Source organism: Berghia stephanieae, chromosome 10 (genome assembly GCF_034508935.2).
Source record: "Berghia stephanieae isolate SIO BIC M18660-M18661 chromosome 10, UCSD_Bste_1.3, whole genome shotgun sequence".
Classification (NCBI taxonomy): Eukaryota; Metazoa; Mollusca; class Gastropoda; order Nudibranchia; family Aeolidiidae; genus Berghia; species Berghia stephanieae.
The window spans coordinates 1,038,382-1,054,524 of NC_088369.1; the positions used below are offsets into that span (position 1 = coordinate 1,038,382).

At 35.8% G+C, this 16,143-nt stretch overlaps 1 pseudogene across 1 annotated transcript in view; it reads left to right on the plus strand.

The window, feature by feature from the left end:
- Positions 1 to 282: 282 nt before the first annotated feature.
- Positions 283 to 16,143, plus strand: part of LOC144956030 (uncharacterized) — a 79,044-nt pseudogene continuing 63,183 nt past the window's right edge. Inside the window, exon 1 of the transcript XR_013641855.1 lies at positions 283 to 319. The product of XR_013641855.1 is annotated as an uncharacterized LOC144956030 (transcript). The remainder of the gene's footprint in view (positions 320 to 16,143) is intronic.

Consider the following 16,143-nt stretch of genomic DNA (forward strand, 5'->3'; position numbering starts at 1 on the left):
AAAAGTTGGATTCCGAGAAGTTCATCCGTGATGTAAAGGCCGATTGACGACTGCATCCAGCAAAAATAACGTTACCATTCGCTTTGTTGGTCGCTAGGGGTGGGTCGAACGATGGAGATCAATGGATGATCAGTGAGTAGAAATAACGGATGCAATTTACATATGTGCAATATTTCATTTTTTGGAGTATTATCAAAATTCAGTTAAAGATTGGATCACCGCAAAGTGTCGGGTAAGAAGAGTTCTTTTTTATTCAAATACTTTCCCAGTCTTCAGCATCTTATCTCAACATGGATGTTTCTGTGTCACTCATGTGAAAGTGTGTCATATTATTGAGTATGCCCTTGCATCGATACATCATCATTTTAATCCGAATGTTTTTTTTCGGTCTAACACTAACGTTGTAAATAAAATTATTTGGAAGTATATTGATAGTGGTTGGTGGAGATGCAAGAGTGCAGTTCAGTAAGAGTAAGTTACTGTAAGAGAGCAATGTAGGAGAACAAAAAGGTTGGGTCGGGTGAGGGAGGGGGCGTTTACAGTACAGTCATAAATAATTGATGAAGCTGTTTTCACTTTAGTTTTAAGACATTTACTTTTATCTCACGACTAGACATGGAGCCATCAAACTATAAGTGCTACTGGTTCTTCGTTATTTTGTGTTGATAATATTTAGTGACAAGCCCACTTCACACTGATCTGATTCTGATCGATTCAAACATTATTTTATCCTAGAATTGTTTCATTATTCCAATGGTGATTATTGATGATAATTTGTTATTTTTTGTTGTTGTTATTGTTGATATCAATAATAATCAAAAAGAAGCGTTACCATTAACACCCGATTTCATTCTATTTTCACGGTTGAATTTAACTGACTTATGTGACCGTTATATTTTATGTTCAATAGTATTTTAGATTATGCCTATGTTTCTCTTCAAATCTATACTTTTTATTTCTTACTTACCTTCCTCTATCAATAGCAATTTTACTATTATTATAGAATAGAATAGAATAGAAGGTATCGACGTCGCTTGATAAGGCCACTGGCCTGTCGCCGAGTCTTTCCAGTCACTGAATGTCTTGTTCATAACTGTTCTAATGCATTTCCCTACCTGATCTTGTGATCAGGGGCTAGCCTACACTACACTTTCTCTACTGATCTTTTTATCATAGCTATTTTGGGTGGGAGGCACTTCTACTCTATGCACATAACTTTCCATCACAGCATCTGATCTATTCTTGAAAGCATTGACACTCGGCGCTTCAGCGACATTTGCTGGCAATGCCTTCCAACGTTCAATTACTCGCTGTGTAAAAAAGTTCTGTCGAAGGGTGGTTTTAACCCTGGGTTTCAGAAGTTTATGTGAGTGGCCCCTGGTGACTGATTTTTTGTCTACTGTGAACAGCCTATCCTGAGTCGTGTACAAGCAATGTGTGAACTTATAGGTCTCAATCATATCACCTCTCAAACGCCGATATTATCCCCCTGGCCCAGCCAAAATTTTGATATAAAATATGTGTATACAACTTCAACTTTTGTTCTCTAGAACTTCTCCTTCAGTATAATATCGAGACTTAATTTTTACATTTGATATTACTTTCCCCCATTGCTATATGGGTTATTTATGGACCTACCTACACACCCTAATAAGTACTTTTAACAAGAGAGTAGGCTATTGACATTGATAGGACTCCGTTTATAAGGTAGTCTGATTTGTGCGGCTATGTGGTCTTGTGGTATGACACTTGCTTTCGGATCGGAAGGTCCTGGGTTCGAGCCTCGCTCAGTGCACAGTTGAGTCCTTGGAAGAAGCTCTTTACTCACATTCTCTCACCGTACTCAGGTGTAAAATGAGTATCTGGTCGTTAACAGCGTTGTCTCTGCCCGAAAAAAAATTATATCGCCTTACAGGCGTCATGTCTTGTCCTAAATGTTAAATGTTGCTGTTGGACAGGGATCCCTTGTAAAACGCTTTGAATTTTAATTATTTATTGTTCTGTAGTCAAATTTTCTATTTGTAAAATAAGCACTCAACAATAATTCTGTTTCCCCATTTTCCCTTTGATTTAGTTCACAGCAACATAATCTTTGCAGGTTAAAAAAAAGGAGAGGATTTTGTTTTCTGGTTTGCTCAACTTAGTTTTTTTTTCTTTGCTCTGAGTGTGGCATCTGCAATCCTGATTCGTCCTTTGTTTTCTTCTTTTATGTCTCCTGATTGACAGACCTTGAGATCCTTATTTATAAGCTGTTTTGGAAATCCAACATTTTGAGATCATTGGGAATGTAAGGATTCAATTAAGAACTGATCAAGTGTGTATGAAAGGTGCCAGACAAAGCAAGATTGAAAAATACAAGAGAAAAAACACATCCCAAAAAATCAGTTGACCTTGACTGGGGATCAAAACCTCAACCTTCTGATTACAGGAGGTCTGAGGTTCAATCCCCAGTCGAGGTCGACTGATTTTTTTGGGGATGTTTTTTAAATTATATTTTTCTTTCTTGCTTTGTCTGGCACCTTTCATACACACTTGTTCAGTTCTTTATCTTACACACCGGTGCCTGCTCCTTAATTTCTTAATTTGATAAGGATTTGATTATTGGGTGATGTTGCTCAAGTTCAAGTCTATAAGATGCTTAATACACAATGTGCTCATCGCCTCAAATCTTTTATTATGACAAATTCTTTAAATCTCATCACTTTAGAAAGAAAAATGTCCAACACAAAACTCTCGGGCATTTTACTTTGTGGCACCATCAATCTGGAATTCTCTCTTGGTCTTTACCAGATGTGTTCTGCTCATATTATTGAGTGCTTCAAGTCTAGACTGAAGGCAGAATATATTATAGAGATTAATATTCCTTTAATATTTTGAAATTTATCATTTAATTTTCTTAAAATTCCCCTATCACCTATGTCTTCTAAAGCGCCACTGAACACGTTCAGGGGATATTGGCACTCTATATAAATTTTAATTATTTATTACGAATCCCTGTCACTCCAGTCTTTCATTCCTCCCAGTTCTGTTCTGTTTGTGAAAAACTTGTAGAAATGCCTAGCATTCGATGATTTGTGCGGCTATGTGGTCTGGTGGTATGACACTCGCTTTTGGATCTGAAGGTCCTGGGTTTGCGCCTCGCTCATCGCATAGTTGAGTCCTTGGAAAAGGCTCTTACTCACATTCTTTTACCATGCTCTGGTGTAAAATGAGTACCTGGTTGTTAATAGTCTCTGTCAGAAAAAAATTGTAATATCGCCTAACCTGTGTCATGTTTCGTTCTACATGTTGCTGTTGGTCAGGGACCCCTTGTAAAGCGCTTTGAGCACATTTAGTGGATATTGTGCTATATAAAGCTCATGATGTCTAAAATGTTGCAGTTTTTCTATTCGCATATTGTTTAAGAGAAAAATACTGGTACATTTTTGTCTCAAACTATTCCAAATGCAAAGAGTGACAAATTTTGAATCCATCTTCCTCGTTTTTAACCGTAATTATGATTTTATGTAGCTCTCTTCCACAAGTTTATATTATATATTAAATTTGAAATTTGTCTTGTCATCCTCTGGAGGATTCTGCCGAGACATTTAGTGATATACACCTGGACTTTACTCATCAGTGCCAGCCAAGTTTTAGATTCCGATTAGGTCTGTCGAGCCAATTTTTTCCCGGTTTCTTTAGTATGAAATGGACAATAAAAATTGCTTGCTACCCTTTGAATAGGTAGCTAGTCTTTCTATCAGATCGAACAGGCCCAACTACCCAATCAATATTGGGTGGACAGAGGGAACAGGGGGAAAAATCTCGACTTCACCCAGGATCGATCTCAGTCTCTCTTGTGAAGCGAGTGCTCTACCAACTGAGCTATCATGACCCCCAAGTTTCCGAATAGTATAGTATTATATCAGACTTGATATTTGAGTCAAGAATGCAGAACAATGTTGAGTTAGATCTCCAAACAAGGCCATGTATAGTTATGGACTTTTTTTTTTTTTTTTTGGTTTTTATTACCCTTACTTTCAATTTTCACCTGGCCTCTCCTTTTTGGTTTATTTCATTCGACTTTGTGGTTTGATGGCATGATGCTTGACCTCTGTTTCGTTCTTGGTGCAAGTCATGCTGTCAGCAGCACAAAGTTGAATGCTGGAGAAAGGCTATGTGGTATGATAGTACGTCACTCACCTTTGGATCGGAAGGTCCAGTGTTCGTGTCCAGCTCTGAGTGGCGTTTAGTTCAGTCCTTGGAAAAGGCTCTTTACTCGTATACTCTTTTACTTACTCTGGTGTAAAATAAGTACCTGGTCGTTAACAGCGTTGTCTCTGTCAGAAAAAAAGAAAGTAATATCACCTAACAGGCGTTGTTTCTCGTCCTACATGTGAAGTGTTGATGTTGGTCTGGGACCCTTTGTAAAGTGCTTTGAGTACATTGAGTGGATTTTGTGTGATATAAACGCTTATGGTTTTCTTTCATTCTCTCCCCATACTGTCATGTAAACTGTGTACCTGACCTGTAACATTCTTTTGTATGTCGGAAAAGAGAAATGTAATACAAGAGAACCTTACAGGCTTCATGTCTTGTCTTGATAATTGAGTTTCTTTCTCTTTGTGTCTGCCAACATTTTTCCCATTCTTTTGTCGTGCTGTAAAGGGGGGGGGGGGGATCAGTCAGCAAATTTAATGAAAACAGACAAGGCTTGACATTGATAGGATACAAGTTATTCACCAAACACTTTCTGGATTTATTCCTTCTTTCCCTTCCTTATGCTCTATAGTTATTTATTTGTTATTTTATCTTTCCTTGTTCCATGTCTTGGCAGTATTGATTGCTCTCACTTGGTTAAGCTGGTTGAATGACAAGCGAACAGAGAAATATAAAATCTTGTCTGATTTTTTTTTTTTTCTGGTGTCCACTGCTTTGTACTTTGTGCTCAGTTGGTAGAGCACTGGCTTCATACGCAAAGGGATGGAGATCGAACCTGGATGTATTCAAGTTTTTTTGGGGGTTTTGTTTTTCTGATTCCCCCTGTCCACCCAGCTGTGATTGGGTGCCTGGATCTGGTGGAAAGCACTTTGCAATAGTCTCGCATCCTATTCGGAGAGTAACATGCAATTTCTATAATTGTCTGTTTCTTTGCTATGGAAACTGGGATAAACTCCAGCTCCATGGAGACTCAATGGCTGTGAAGGACTTTTTACTTTGCGCTATGTACTTCAGCAATATCTGGTTGTGCAGGCTTAATGATAATGTGCCTTCTAAGTGAACCAGTCCCAATGTAGAGTAAATATGGCTCATAAAAATAAAATGAAACAGTACAACACAAAGCCGGTCAAAGAAGGCCCCTGAAAACCGAATCAGATGGAAGAGTACTGTTGCGGCCCTATGTTCCACAAAGGAATCAAGAGGCTTAATTCAAGTACAATATTTATAGTTTCAGCCTTTGGCCTTTGTGTCAGGCCACAGACAAAACACACTGATAATGACAAGAGAACACCCCCCCCCCCCCCCCCCCAAAAAAAAAAAAACAAAAAAAAAAACAAAAACATTTATGTAAAGGAATCAAATTATGAAAGGGAAAAAGGGGGGAGGACAGAGACTGAAGAAAGAGGAAATGTGCAAGGAAGTAGAGGCAGAGTGAAATATATTAAATTACATCTAATCTGAAAATTCTATACTTTTATTTTCTTTCACATGGTAGACAACGGGGCAAACAAATGCATTTGTCATGTCATAAATGGACGTTGTAGATTATTATTATTATTATTATTATTATTTATTATTATTATTATTATTATTATTATTATTATTATTATTATTATTATTATTATTATTATTTTATATATTAATATTATTATATTATTATTGTTAAATACTTATTTATTATATTTAATATATTAATATACATTTAAATATGTTAAAATATATTTATATATATATATATATATATATATATATATATATATATATATATATATATATATATATATATAATAATTATTGTTTGGCATTATCACCACCGTCAACATAGTTAATTGCTATTGTATTGTATCATAATTATCAAAACTTCCACTTTCAGTAGTGTAGTAATAATAGCTATTAGTCACTGGTCGTCCTTGATAACATGTACTCATGCATAGTACTGTGAAAACAACAGCCAGTGGGACGTGTGTGTCCTCTCTGTTGCACCATTCTGTCAGTACCACGTCACTTCTGTGCCAATTCCACCACCTCCCCGCCACTTCTCTCTCTCTGTCTCTCTCTCTCTCTCTCTCTCTCTCTCTCTCTCTCTCTCTCTCTCTCTCTCTCTCTCTCTCTCATATCGAACAAGTTCAAACGGCAGCTTCGAGGTTTGTAACCAACAATCACTTTCGCGAACCAGGATGCGTTATTGAGGCCCTGAAATTGTTGCAGTGGAAAACACCGGGGAGTAGGCGGAAAGAAAAACGCCTCTTTCTTCTCCACATAACAGAACATTCCGTCAAAATAGCAGTCACTCTACCACAATATTTTACAAAACAACACTGTACAGTCACAAGAAATTATTTTAGCAGTACGTTCACAATTCCAACACACAGAACCAACACATATAAAAACAGTTTCTTCCCAAAGAACCACCAAGGAATGGAACACTCTCCCACCAGAAATCCTAGTTATTACAAACAATAACAAACTTGGTCAACTATTAAACATTTATCTCTCAACTCAATAACACAATAATGGAGAAAGTCACCACATTAGTGTATAAAATGTGCAGTGATGGGGAATCCGCCTTTTGCAGATAAAGATGTTGATCATTGAACATATATACTCTCTCTATCTCTCTCACTCTCTCTCTCTCTCGCTCTCTCTCTCTCTATCTCTCTCTCTCTATCTATCTATCTATCTATCTCTCTCTCTCCCTCTCTCTCTCTCTCCCCCCCCCTCTCTCTATCTATCTCTCTCTCTCTCTCTATCTATCTATCCATCTCTCTCCCCCCTCTCTCTCTCTCTCTCTCTCTCTCTCTCTCTCTCTCTCTCTCTATCTATCTATCTATCTCCCTCACTTTCCCTCTATACCTCATTCTCTCCTTTCCCTAGACCCAAAGAATTCTCGTTGCTTAATGTTTTCTGACGTTATCATTTTTTTCCGTCGAATGAATTTGTGTTTGAAAGTTTCTTGCCAAATTGACCCCCCCCCCCTTCCCCCCTTTCCTGTTACTACTACTACTTCTTCTTTGTCTTCTTCTTCTTCTTCTTCTTCTTCTTCTTCTTCTTCTTCTTCTTCTTCTTCTTCTTCTTCTTCTTCTTCTTCTTCTTCTTCTACTACTACTACTACTACTACTACTACTACTACTACTACTACTACTACTACTACTACTACTACTACTACTACTACTACTACTACTATTACTACTACTACTACTACTACAACTACTACTACTACTACTACAACAACTACTACTATTACTACTACTACTACTACTATTTTAAATATCCAATTAGCTTCCATGACTAACACCTGTTGCCATGACCGCGATTACAATAAAAATACATATATTTGTAATTAGACATTTAATAGGCCCATTGTTTATCGATAATACCACTGGTTGTCAAAACTACTATCGTTATCAATGGATTTCGGATATAAAATATATAATTAATTAAATGATACGTCATTAGTCCGATCATGGAGATCCATATCTTTGTTACAGTTTGTGATCCACACCAAGCTTTTATATCGCAGTTGTTTTGATGGTAAAAGTTTAAAAAAAAAACAAAACAACCATAAAGAAATCAACTGAATTTTGTTATTGACAGCCTTTTTTTAAATGATTAACTCTCACTAATTGATGTCCGTCAACTGTAACTACGTTATAATATGTTACAGTTAATATTTGTGTGTTGATACGTTCTATCCGTGACGATGTGTGAGTTTTTTGTTTTTACCTAATGATACATCATTTTGATCACACCCGGTATTTTTGAACTTTCAAATGAAAACAATTGTATCATGTACTCAATCCAAAGAATAGTATCATTTACCATAACTGGACACATTCAATACAGTACTACTAATATGTCCTATATAATTTGCTCAGAAATTGTATAAATAGTATAGGAAAATATACGTAGGCAGAGGTACTTTTTGTGTCTTCTATTTTCCTATCTATTCTGTTTTCAACTTGTTCTGTCTTTCTTGAATGGATGTGTATTTTGTGCTGGCCCTGCGAGGGGAAACAGTCAATTATAGTTAGATTTGGAGATACATTTTTAGTCTTGTATATCATCTCTCTTTTACGCATTGTGTTATTATTTTTTTAAAATATTTTTTTGTGTGCATATATTATGATTTGTAAACATTTGAGTGTGTTCCTCTTGACGGGGACCTGTGCTTGTATCTGGATGAGACATTTAGGTGATCTCGAACTAAGTACACTGATTGTGTGCTATTGGAATCTATATATTCTGGATTTTAACTAATTACCCTTTGCCTTAACCCTCTTCCGCACTAGGACAGGACTGTCCCGGGACAGTCCTGTCCCAAATCTGTAACATATAGAATTTAGAGAAATCTTCCGCACCTATTGGGACGGGACAAAACAGTCCCGTTGTGTCCCAAGCCGTTGTGAAATGCTACAAAATCAACGGGACAGGACTGTCCCAGTCCCGTGTTCATATCGTTTGTGATAGTAGAAAAATATAGCAGACTTCCGCACTAGGACAAAAAAGTCCCAGACTTGGCGGCGCCGTGTCAAAATTGAAATGCCTGTCTTTATTTTCTGCATCCCTACTACTACTACCAACAATAGTCCACACTTTATTTTACTTCACTGTCTTCTATACTGCATTACACAGTTCCTACCCGCCTCCCCTCTTTTAACATAATTAAAGTATGCACCTTTTATAAATTTCTATTGCTCTGTTTTAATTCGCGCTTCCTCACAAAGTAGCATACAATTTCCTGCCCATCAATGTTTTTGTTTATGCATCTTAACAACGCCACTACCACATTATCTCATTCGTCTGTAGTTTTTAATTCATCATGTGTTGATGAAGGGGAAACCCGAAACGTCCATTATCTGTTTTCGTATATTAAACTGAAGCTTACATTCAATTTCACAGTTATGATTTATTTATTTATTTCAAGTCTGAATATAAAAAAGCAAGAACAATTCAAAAAATAATTCTATGTGATGAAACCACGTACAGAAGGCATAGCAACATAAACATTTTCGGCAATTTAAAAACGTATGTTTATAAATATAATTTAAGAAGTGTCACACTTTGTGACACAGCAGTAACGTGTCTAAAACCGGTCGCACATCTATTCGGTACCTTCTGGATCAATTATTTTATCGTTATTTATTTCGGGAATTTTCAATGAAAATATTTTTAAGTAAGTCCTTCTGAGCCACTTGGACTCATTGTAAGACAAATTAAGTCCTTTAGAGCCTTGTAGCCAACGGTGCAGGAGTTATTCCGGTTTCAATAGCGTGAAGGGGACAATTAACGTATTTGTTTGAAAACCTTTGAACGGGACGCTAGTCTGTAGTCTATCGCAGATTACTATCCCAGCTTGACAGGTACCCTTTTACAGCTGAATGGAGTGAGTGATTGGAGTAAATTTTCTGCTCTAGTAAGTACAAATTGGCTTCGGTCGGAATCGAACACTGAACCTCTGAGTCCAGAGTACAACGCGCTAACCATGGGCCATCTTGCCTCCTAAGCTTATAAATCCGGAACTTATCCATGTTGCTTTAGCGTTGAGCAGACAGATAACAGTTTAAAATTAAAAAAAATAAAATTCCTTTTATTCATCCCAATGGGGAAATTTTTATCGAGGGTCTATTCCAAGGGAAGACTGGAATAACCCAGGCGTCAGCCGCAATACAGCGCCGCAAATTGAGCTAGGGCGAGGTATAACCCAGGCGTTAGCCGCAGTGCAGCGCCGCAAATAAATCTAGGCGAGGTGACTTACTCAAGGCAACACAGCGCATCAGCGGGTGATCGAACTGATGCCTTTCGGGTACGAAGCAAAGACCGTACCACCGAGCCATGCTGACTTTCTATTATCCTCTTGAATGATGCTAGTCCGTCAAAGATTACTTTCATCAGCGAACTGGTACTCATTTGCACCTGGGTAAAATGAGGTGATTCCAAGAAAGTCATTTTAAGATAAGATCGGAGATCACCATAGAGTCTACAGAATTGACCCTTGAGCAATCTTTGGGTCATTAAAGGATGCACCCAATATTGTTTTCTCTTTCAATTTGTCTTTTTTCCACGTAGTAAAGCACAGAAATATGCAACCTCTATTTCATCCATTACTACTACTACTACTACTACTACTACTACTACTACTACTACTACTACTACTACTACTACTACTACTGCTAGTAGTAGTAGTAGTAGTAGTAGTAGTAGTAGTAGTAGTAGTAGTAGTAGTAGTAGTAGTAGTAGTAGTAGTAGTAGTAGTAGTAGTAGTAGTAGTAGTTGTTGTTGTTGTTGTTGTAGTAGAAGTAGTGGTAGAAGAGGTGGTAGTTGTAGTTGTGGTAGTAGTAGTAGTAGTAGTAGTAGTAGTAGTAGTAGTAGTAGTAGTAGTAGTAGTAGTAGTAGTAGTAGTAGTAGTAGTAGTAGTAGTAGTAGTAACAGCAGCAATGCTATTACTCTTGCTATAAGAATATTTCATGATTATATAAATCTTATGTAAACAAATCCCATTGTACAGTGTAAAAAATCATTATCCTCATGTCGTATCTTATGTTGATTCATAAAATGTGAATTATTAGAGTTGTACCAAGGACTTATTTTTTAAATTATTGATTTATAATTCAAACTATTAAATAACTTATCTATTAATTAGATTTTACATTATTATTATCACCATTATAATTATTATTATTATTATTATTATTATTATTATTATTATTATTATTATTACTATTATTATTATCATTACTATTATTATTATCATTATTACTATCATTGTTTGCCTTGCTTTATTATTGATTTTATTTACTTGATTTGTAGATGAAAATATTATATTCTTGTATGAGTTATATTGACAATTGCCTGCAAACAAACTTTTGAATCTTGTACAAAAAAATAAAAAAATAATGCATTCGCGCAGGTGTGTCCCGGGACAGTCCTGTCCTAGTGCGGAACCCCTTTTGAATAGAAGTTTTCTCCAGTGGGACAGGACAAATTTGTCCTGGGACAGTTTTGTCCTAGTGCGGAAGGAGTCTTACTCTTGGGTGCTATAATTGTAATTCTAGAACTTTTTACTAACCCATTTTCTTCTTTTTTTACTGGCGCTGATATAACCCAAATGGGTTGCAAGCGCCGTAAAACCTTTAAAAACAAACAAACAAACTAAAAGTAACTGGGGTCAAAGGCCGAAATAGTGTGTTGGAGTTGGTAGAGTTAAGTCACTCTATGGGTCATTGATGAGGCAGGATGGATAACATGACATGTCTTACACTGATTAAAACAAAACAAAACGACTAACATTTCGTATTTCTCCTCGTTTTCACATCAATGGCCAGGAATGCGGGACAGTATTCGTTGTTATCAATCAGTGTAAGACATTTTATTTATTCTCTCTCTCTCTCTCTCTCTCTCTCTCTCTCTCTCTCTCTCTCTCTCTCTCTCTCTCTCTCTCTCTCTCTCTCTAACCAGAATGATGATATTGTTATTATTTTTTTTAATTGAGCTTTTATATAGTGCAATATCTGCTATACATGCTCAAAGCGCATTACAAGGGGTACCTGACCAACAACAACACGTAACACGTAGAACGAGACATGAATGACGCCTGTTATGCGATATTGAATTATTTTTTTTTTCCGACAGAGACGTCGCTGTTCGCGGCCAGGTATTCATTTTACGCCTCCTGAGTACGGTGAGAGAATTTGGAATGTGAGTAAAGAGTCTTTTCCAAGGACTCAACTATGCGCCGAGCGTCACCTTCCGATCCGAAAGCGAGTGACATACCAGAAGACCACATAACCGCACATATTATTATGGGATTGTTGACCAATATATGCTGAATGCAAAGAGTCAAAGAGTTGGTAACCCGACAAAAAAAAAAAAAAAAAAAAAGGGGGGGGGGGGGGGGATCAAAGTGGAATAGTTAAAGGTCATATTTACTATTGTCTCCACCTACATTGTGAAAATTTAAGTAGCCATATAGACGATTGTCACGGGAACTACAGGATTTTCATTCCCTCTGCTAGCTGAACGTTTAGATGCTTGCACGTGATGAAAACACGACTTTTTTTTGTTGTGGTGTTAATTGCTTTTTTTCTTTTCTTTAAATTTGGCCATAAGTTTTAACGCATTTTTTCGATTTATAAAGATTTTTTTAAAATTACGTTTTTAAAAATTAATGTCGTCATCATCATCATCATCATTGCCTTTTTCACCCTGGGTCAGGTTATAGGCCACAGGCAAAGTTTCCATCATTCTCTATCCTGAGCTAACTCGTTCCATGTCTATGTCGTGTGATGCTAATTTGTTCCAGTTTTCAAGTCAGTATCGGTGCTAACGACTGTAACATGACACACTGCCTTTTATTATTATCATTGTTATTTTAGCCATTTGTTATCGTGGTATGTTATCATTTGTGTTGCACGGTGTAAAGTATAGATTGCTAATTAATGATTAAGTGTTGTCGTCGGTGTCCCGTGCTGATTGACATCGGGGGGTTTTGACGCTACTGACAACAATAACTAAGCAATGGAGAGCTGGTTTACGTAGGTTCAAAGTCCATTTTATCAAGGCTATCAAGATAAAGATATTATAGATGGATGTTGTTACATACAATGATGATGTTCTCTAGTCGTGGCCTAGTTCATGGTGTTATCATTATCGTTGTCGTCGTCATCATCGTCATTCTTTTTTCTTCTTCTTTCTTTCTTCTTCTTTCTTTCTTTCTTTCTTTCTTTCTTTCTTTCTTTCTTTCTTCTTCTTCTTCTTCTTCTTCTTCTTCTTCTTCTTCTTCTTCTTCTCTTTCTTTCTTCTTCTCTTCTTCTTCTTCTTCTTCTTCTTCTTCTTCTTCTTCTTCTTCTTCTTTTCTTCTTCTTCTTTCTTTCTTCTTCTTCTTCTTCTTCTTCTTCTTCTTCTTCTTCTTCTTCTTCTTCTTCTTCTTCTTTCTTCTTCTTCTTCTTCTTCTTCTTCTTCTTCTTCTTCTTCTTCTTCTTCTTCTTCTTCTTTTTTTCTTCTTCTTCTTCTTCTTCTTCTTCTTCTTCGTGGAATATGTCTAAAAAGCTTTTGTTGATAAATTAATTATCATTATCATCATCTTCATTATTATTATTATTATTATTATTATTATTATTATTATTATTATTATTATTATTATTATTATTATTATTATTATTATTATCATTATTATTATTATTATTATTATATTATATTATTATTATTATTATTATTATTATTATTATTATTATTATTATTATTATTATTATTATTATTATTATTATTATTATATTATTATTATTATTATTATTATATTATTATTATTATTATTATTATTATTATTATTATTTTATTATTATTATTATTATTATTATTATTATTATTATTATTATTATTATTATTATTTTATTATTATTATTATATTATTATTATTATTATTATTATTATTATTATTATTATTATTATTATTATAAATTTTATAATTATTTTTTAAAATTTTATTTTATTATTATTATTTTTTAAAAAAATTTTTGAGATGAGGATGGGGACGGGACAAGCTAAGAGGGTTATCGTTGTCAATGGAAATTTAAAGCAAGAGTTTTCCGAGTCTGAAATAAACGGTTGTTTTGGCATGGCCTTCCCTTTGCACCCGCCACGCGTGATCGGTCGTACATCAAGTCTTTCATCTTTTTCATTGAATGTAATCATTCATTTAGTAATTCATACCGACAGACGGTGTTATTATGATATCGGCGACGCAAGTAATCATCCTACTTCTTTCAAAAATTAATTACATTTTTCTTTCATCTTCCAGCCATCATCCCCCCACCCCCTTAACAAAATATTATTATAATTTTTTAAATTTTTTTTTGGTGTTCTTATTGATTTGTGCATCTTATGATCGACAAGGTAGACGTTGATAAACGTATCCAGATCTGCTTAGAACTGCGAACAAATTTGTAGAATGACGAATTGTCGGCTCCACCTACAACAGGCCTGCATACGCGCCTTTGACTCATTAACTCTTATGGAAAAGGAAAGTTTAGTTCCTCAGAACCTATATCCAGGCCTTTGGAGCATTTTCCTCTAATGATGAGGACAAATTATTAATGTGTAAAGCTATCTGTAGTTACTTCTCTTATTTCTCTTGGAAACTACGAATTTTTTTTGGAAATTTCAAGTAGGCAACTCTGCGTATCTGTTTATAATTGTAAAAAAGTAATGTACAGCAATTATTATAACAGTTTCGGAAAATATCCAAATACCAAACACACGGACATTTCTGGTTCAACAACCATTCATCAGTCAATTTATTATTATTTAAAAAAGAAAATAAACAAATAGCTCGTAAAAAATACATTAGTCAATAGTCAATACTCGACTTAAAATCCTGAACAACGGCAGAGATGAATGTGGCACTTTTATTCTCGTCGTGAAATGTCGAGATCGTACTCGCCGACTAGAGATTGTATGCCATGAAGTTGTCTGCCGTCTGTCAGAATTGTAAAGTGATGTGTTAAATCTTTTTACTGTGATTGTGATTGGCCGAAGAAGGGTTTTGAGCCCGAAATGTCCAGTGCTTGGTATTTTATTGTTTATTCCAAGCTGTTATATTATTATTATTATTATTATTATTATTATTATTATTATTATTATTATTATTATTATTATTATTATTATTATTATTGTTATTATTATTATTATTATTATTATCATCATCATCATCATCATCATCATCATCATCATCTCATCATCATCATCACATCATCATCATCATTATTATTATTATTATTATTATATTATTATTATTATTATTATTATTATATTATATTATTATTATTATATTATTATTGTTGTTGTTGTTGTTCATTACTGTTTACATTCCACCGCTTCTGTCAGCTTGGTATTCACTTTGGCTATATATTTTGTTTACATTTCTATAAGGTATTGAGTTTCGAGCTTATTTATTAACGCCCCCCCCCCCTCACACACACACACACACACACACACACACACACACACACACACACATACACTCGCTATCTTTAAAGAATCAAATGACCAATTCATGCAATACAAGGCGCCTCATCATAATACTGTATACCATAATGTAGTCGTAGTCATGTTCCTCTAACATTTATGTGCGGCTGTGTGGTCTTGTGGTATGACACTCGCGTTCGGATCTGAAGGTCCTGGGTACCAGCCTCGATCGCGCATAGTTGAGTCCTCGGAAAATTCTCTTTACTCACATTCTCTCACCGTGCTCAAGTGTAATTTGAGTACTTTGCCGTTAACAGTGTTGTCTTTGTCCGAAAAAAAGAAAATGTAATATCGCCTAACATGCGTCATGTCATGTCCTTCAAGTTAAGTATTGCTGTTGGCCTGGGACCGTTTTGTAAAGCGCTTTGAGCACGCTTAGTGGATATTGCGCTGTATTTTAAAAAAAAGTCTTACCAAAATGACGGATTCGCACTGTCCAAAATGTTTAAGCAGAGAGAAAAATAAACAAACTATAATTGATTTGGGGGGGGGGGGGGGGGGGTGCACTGCGTGACAGTGTTGCTATCGATACACATCAAAGACTGCAGCGGCAGCAGCGTCGATCGAAACATGGGGGCCAGTCATGGATAAGTCATGATGACTGGAGCAGTGGCGTTGTCACGAGTGCCCTCCCTCTGTCTGTGTGTGTGTATGTGTGTGTGTGTGTGTGTTTGTCAACGTGCCACTCAGTGCATGCTTAATAGTTATTGATTTGGATACGTATCTCTTCCCCCCCCCCCCCCCCCCCCCCCCCCCCCCCCCCCTTTCTCCTCCTCCCCCTCGCCCCTTGCCAAATTGGTGAGCAGTGTAAGTAGCATACAGTAGCAGTGACGGCAGCATCTCTAATGATCAACACACCGCTGTATAACATGCTGGAACAAAACGAGTACATTTAATATTATGCATATTTATGTAAAGTAGGCC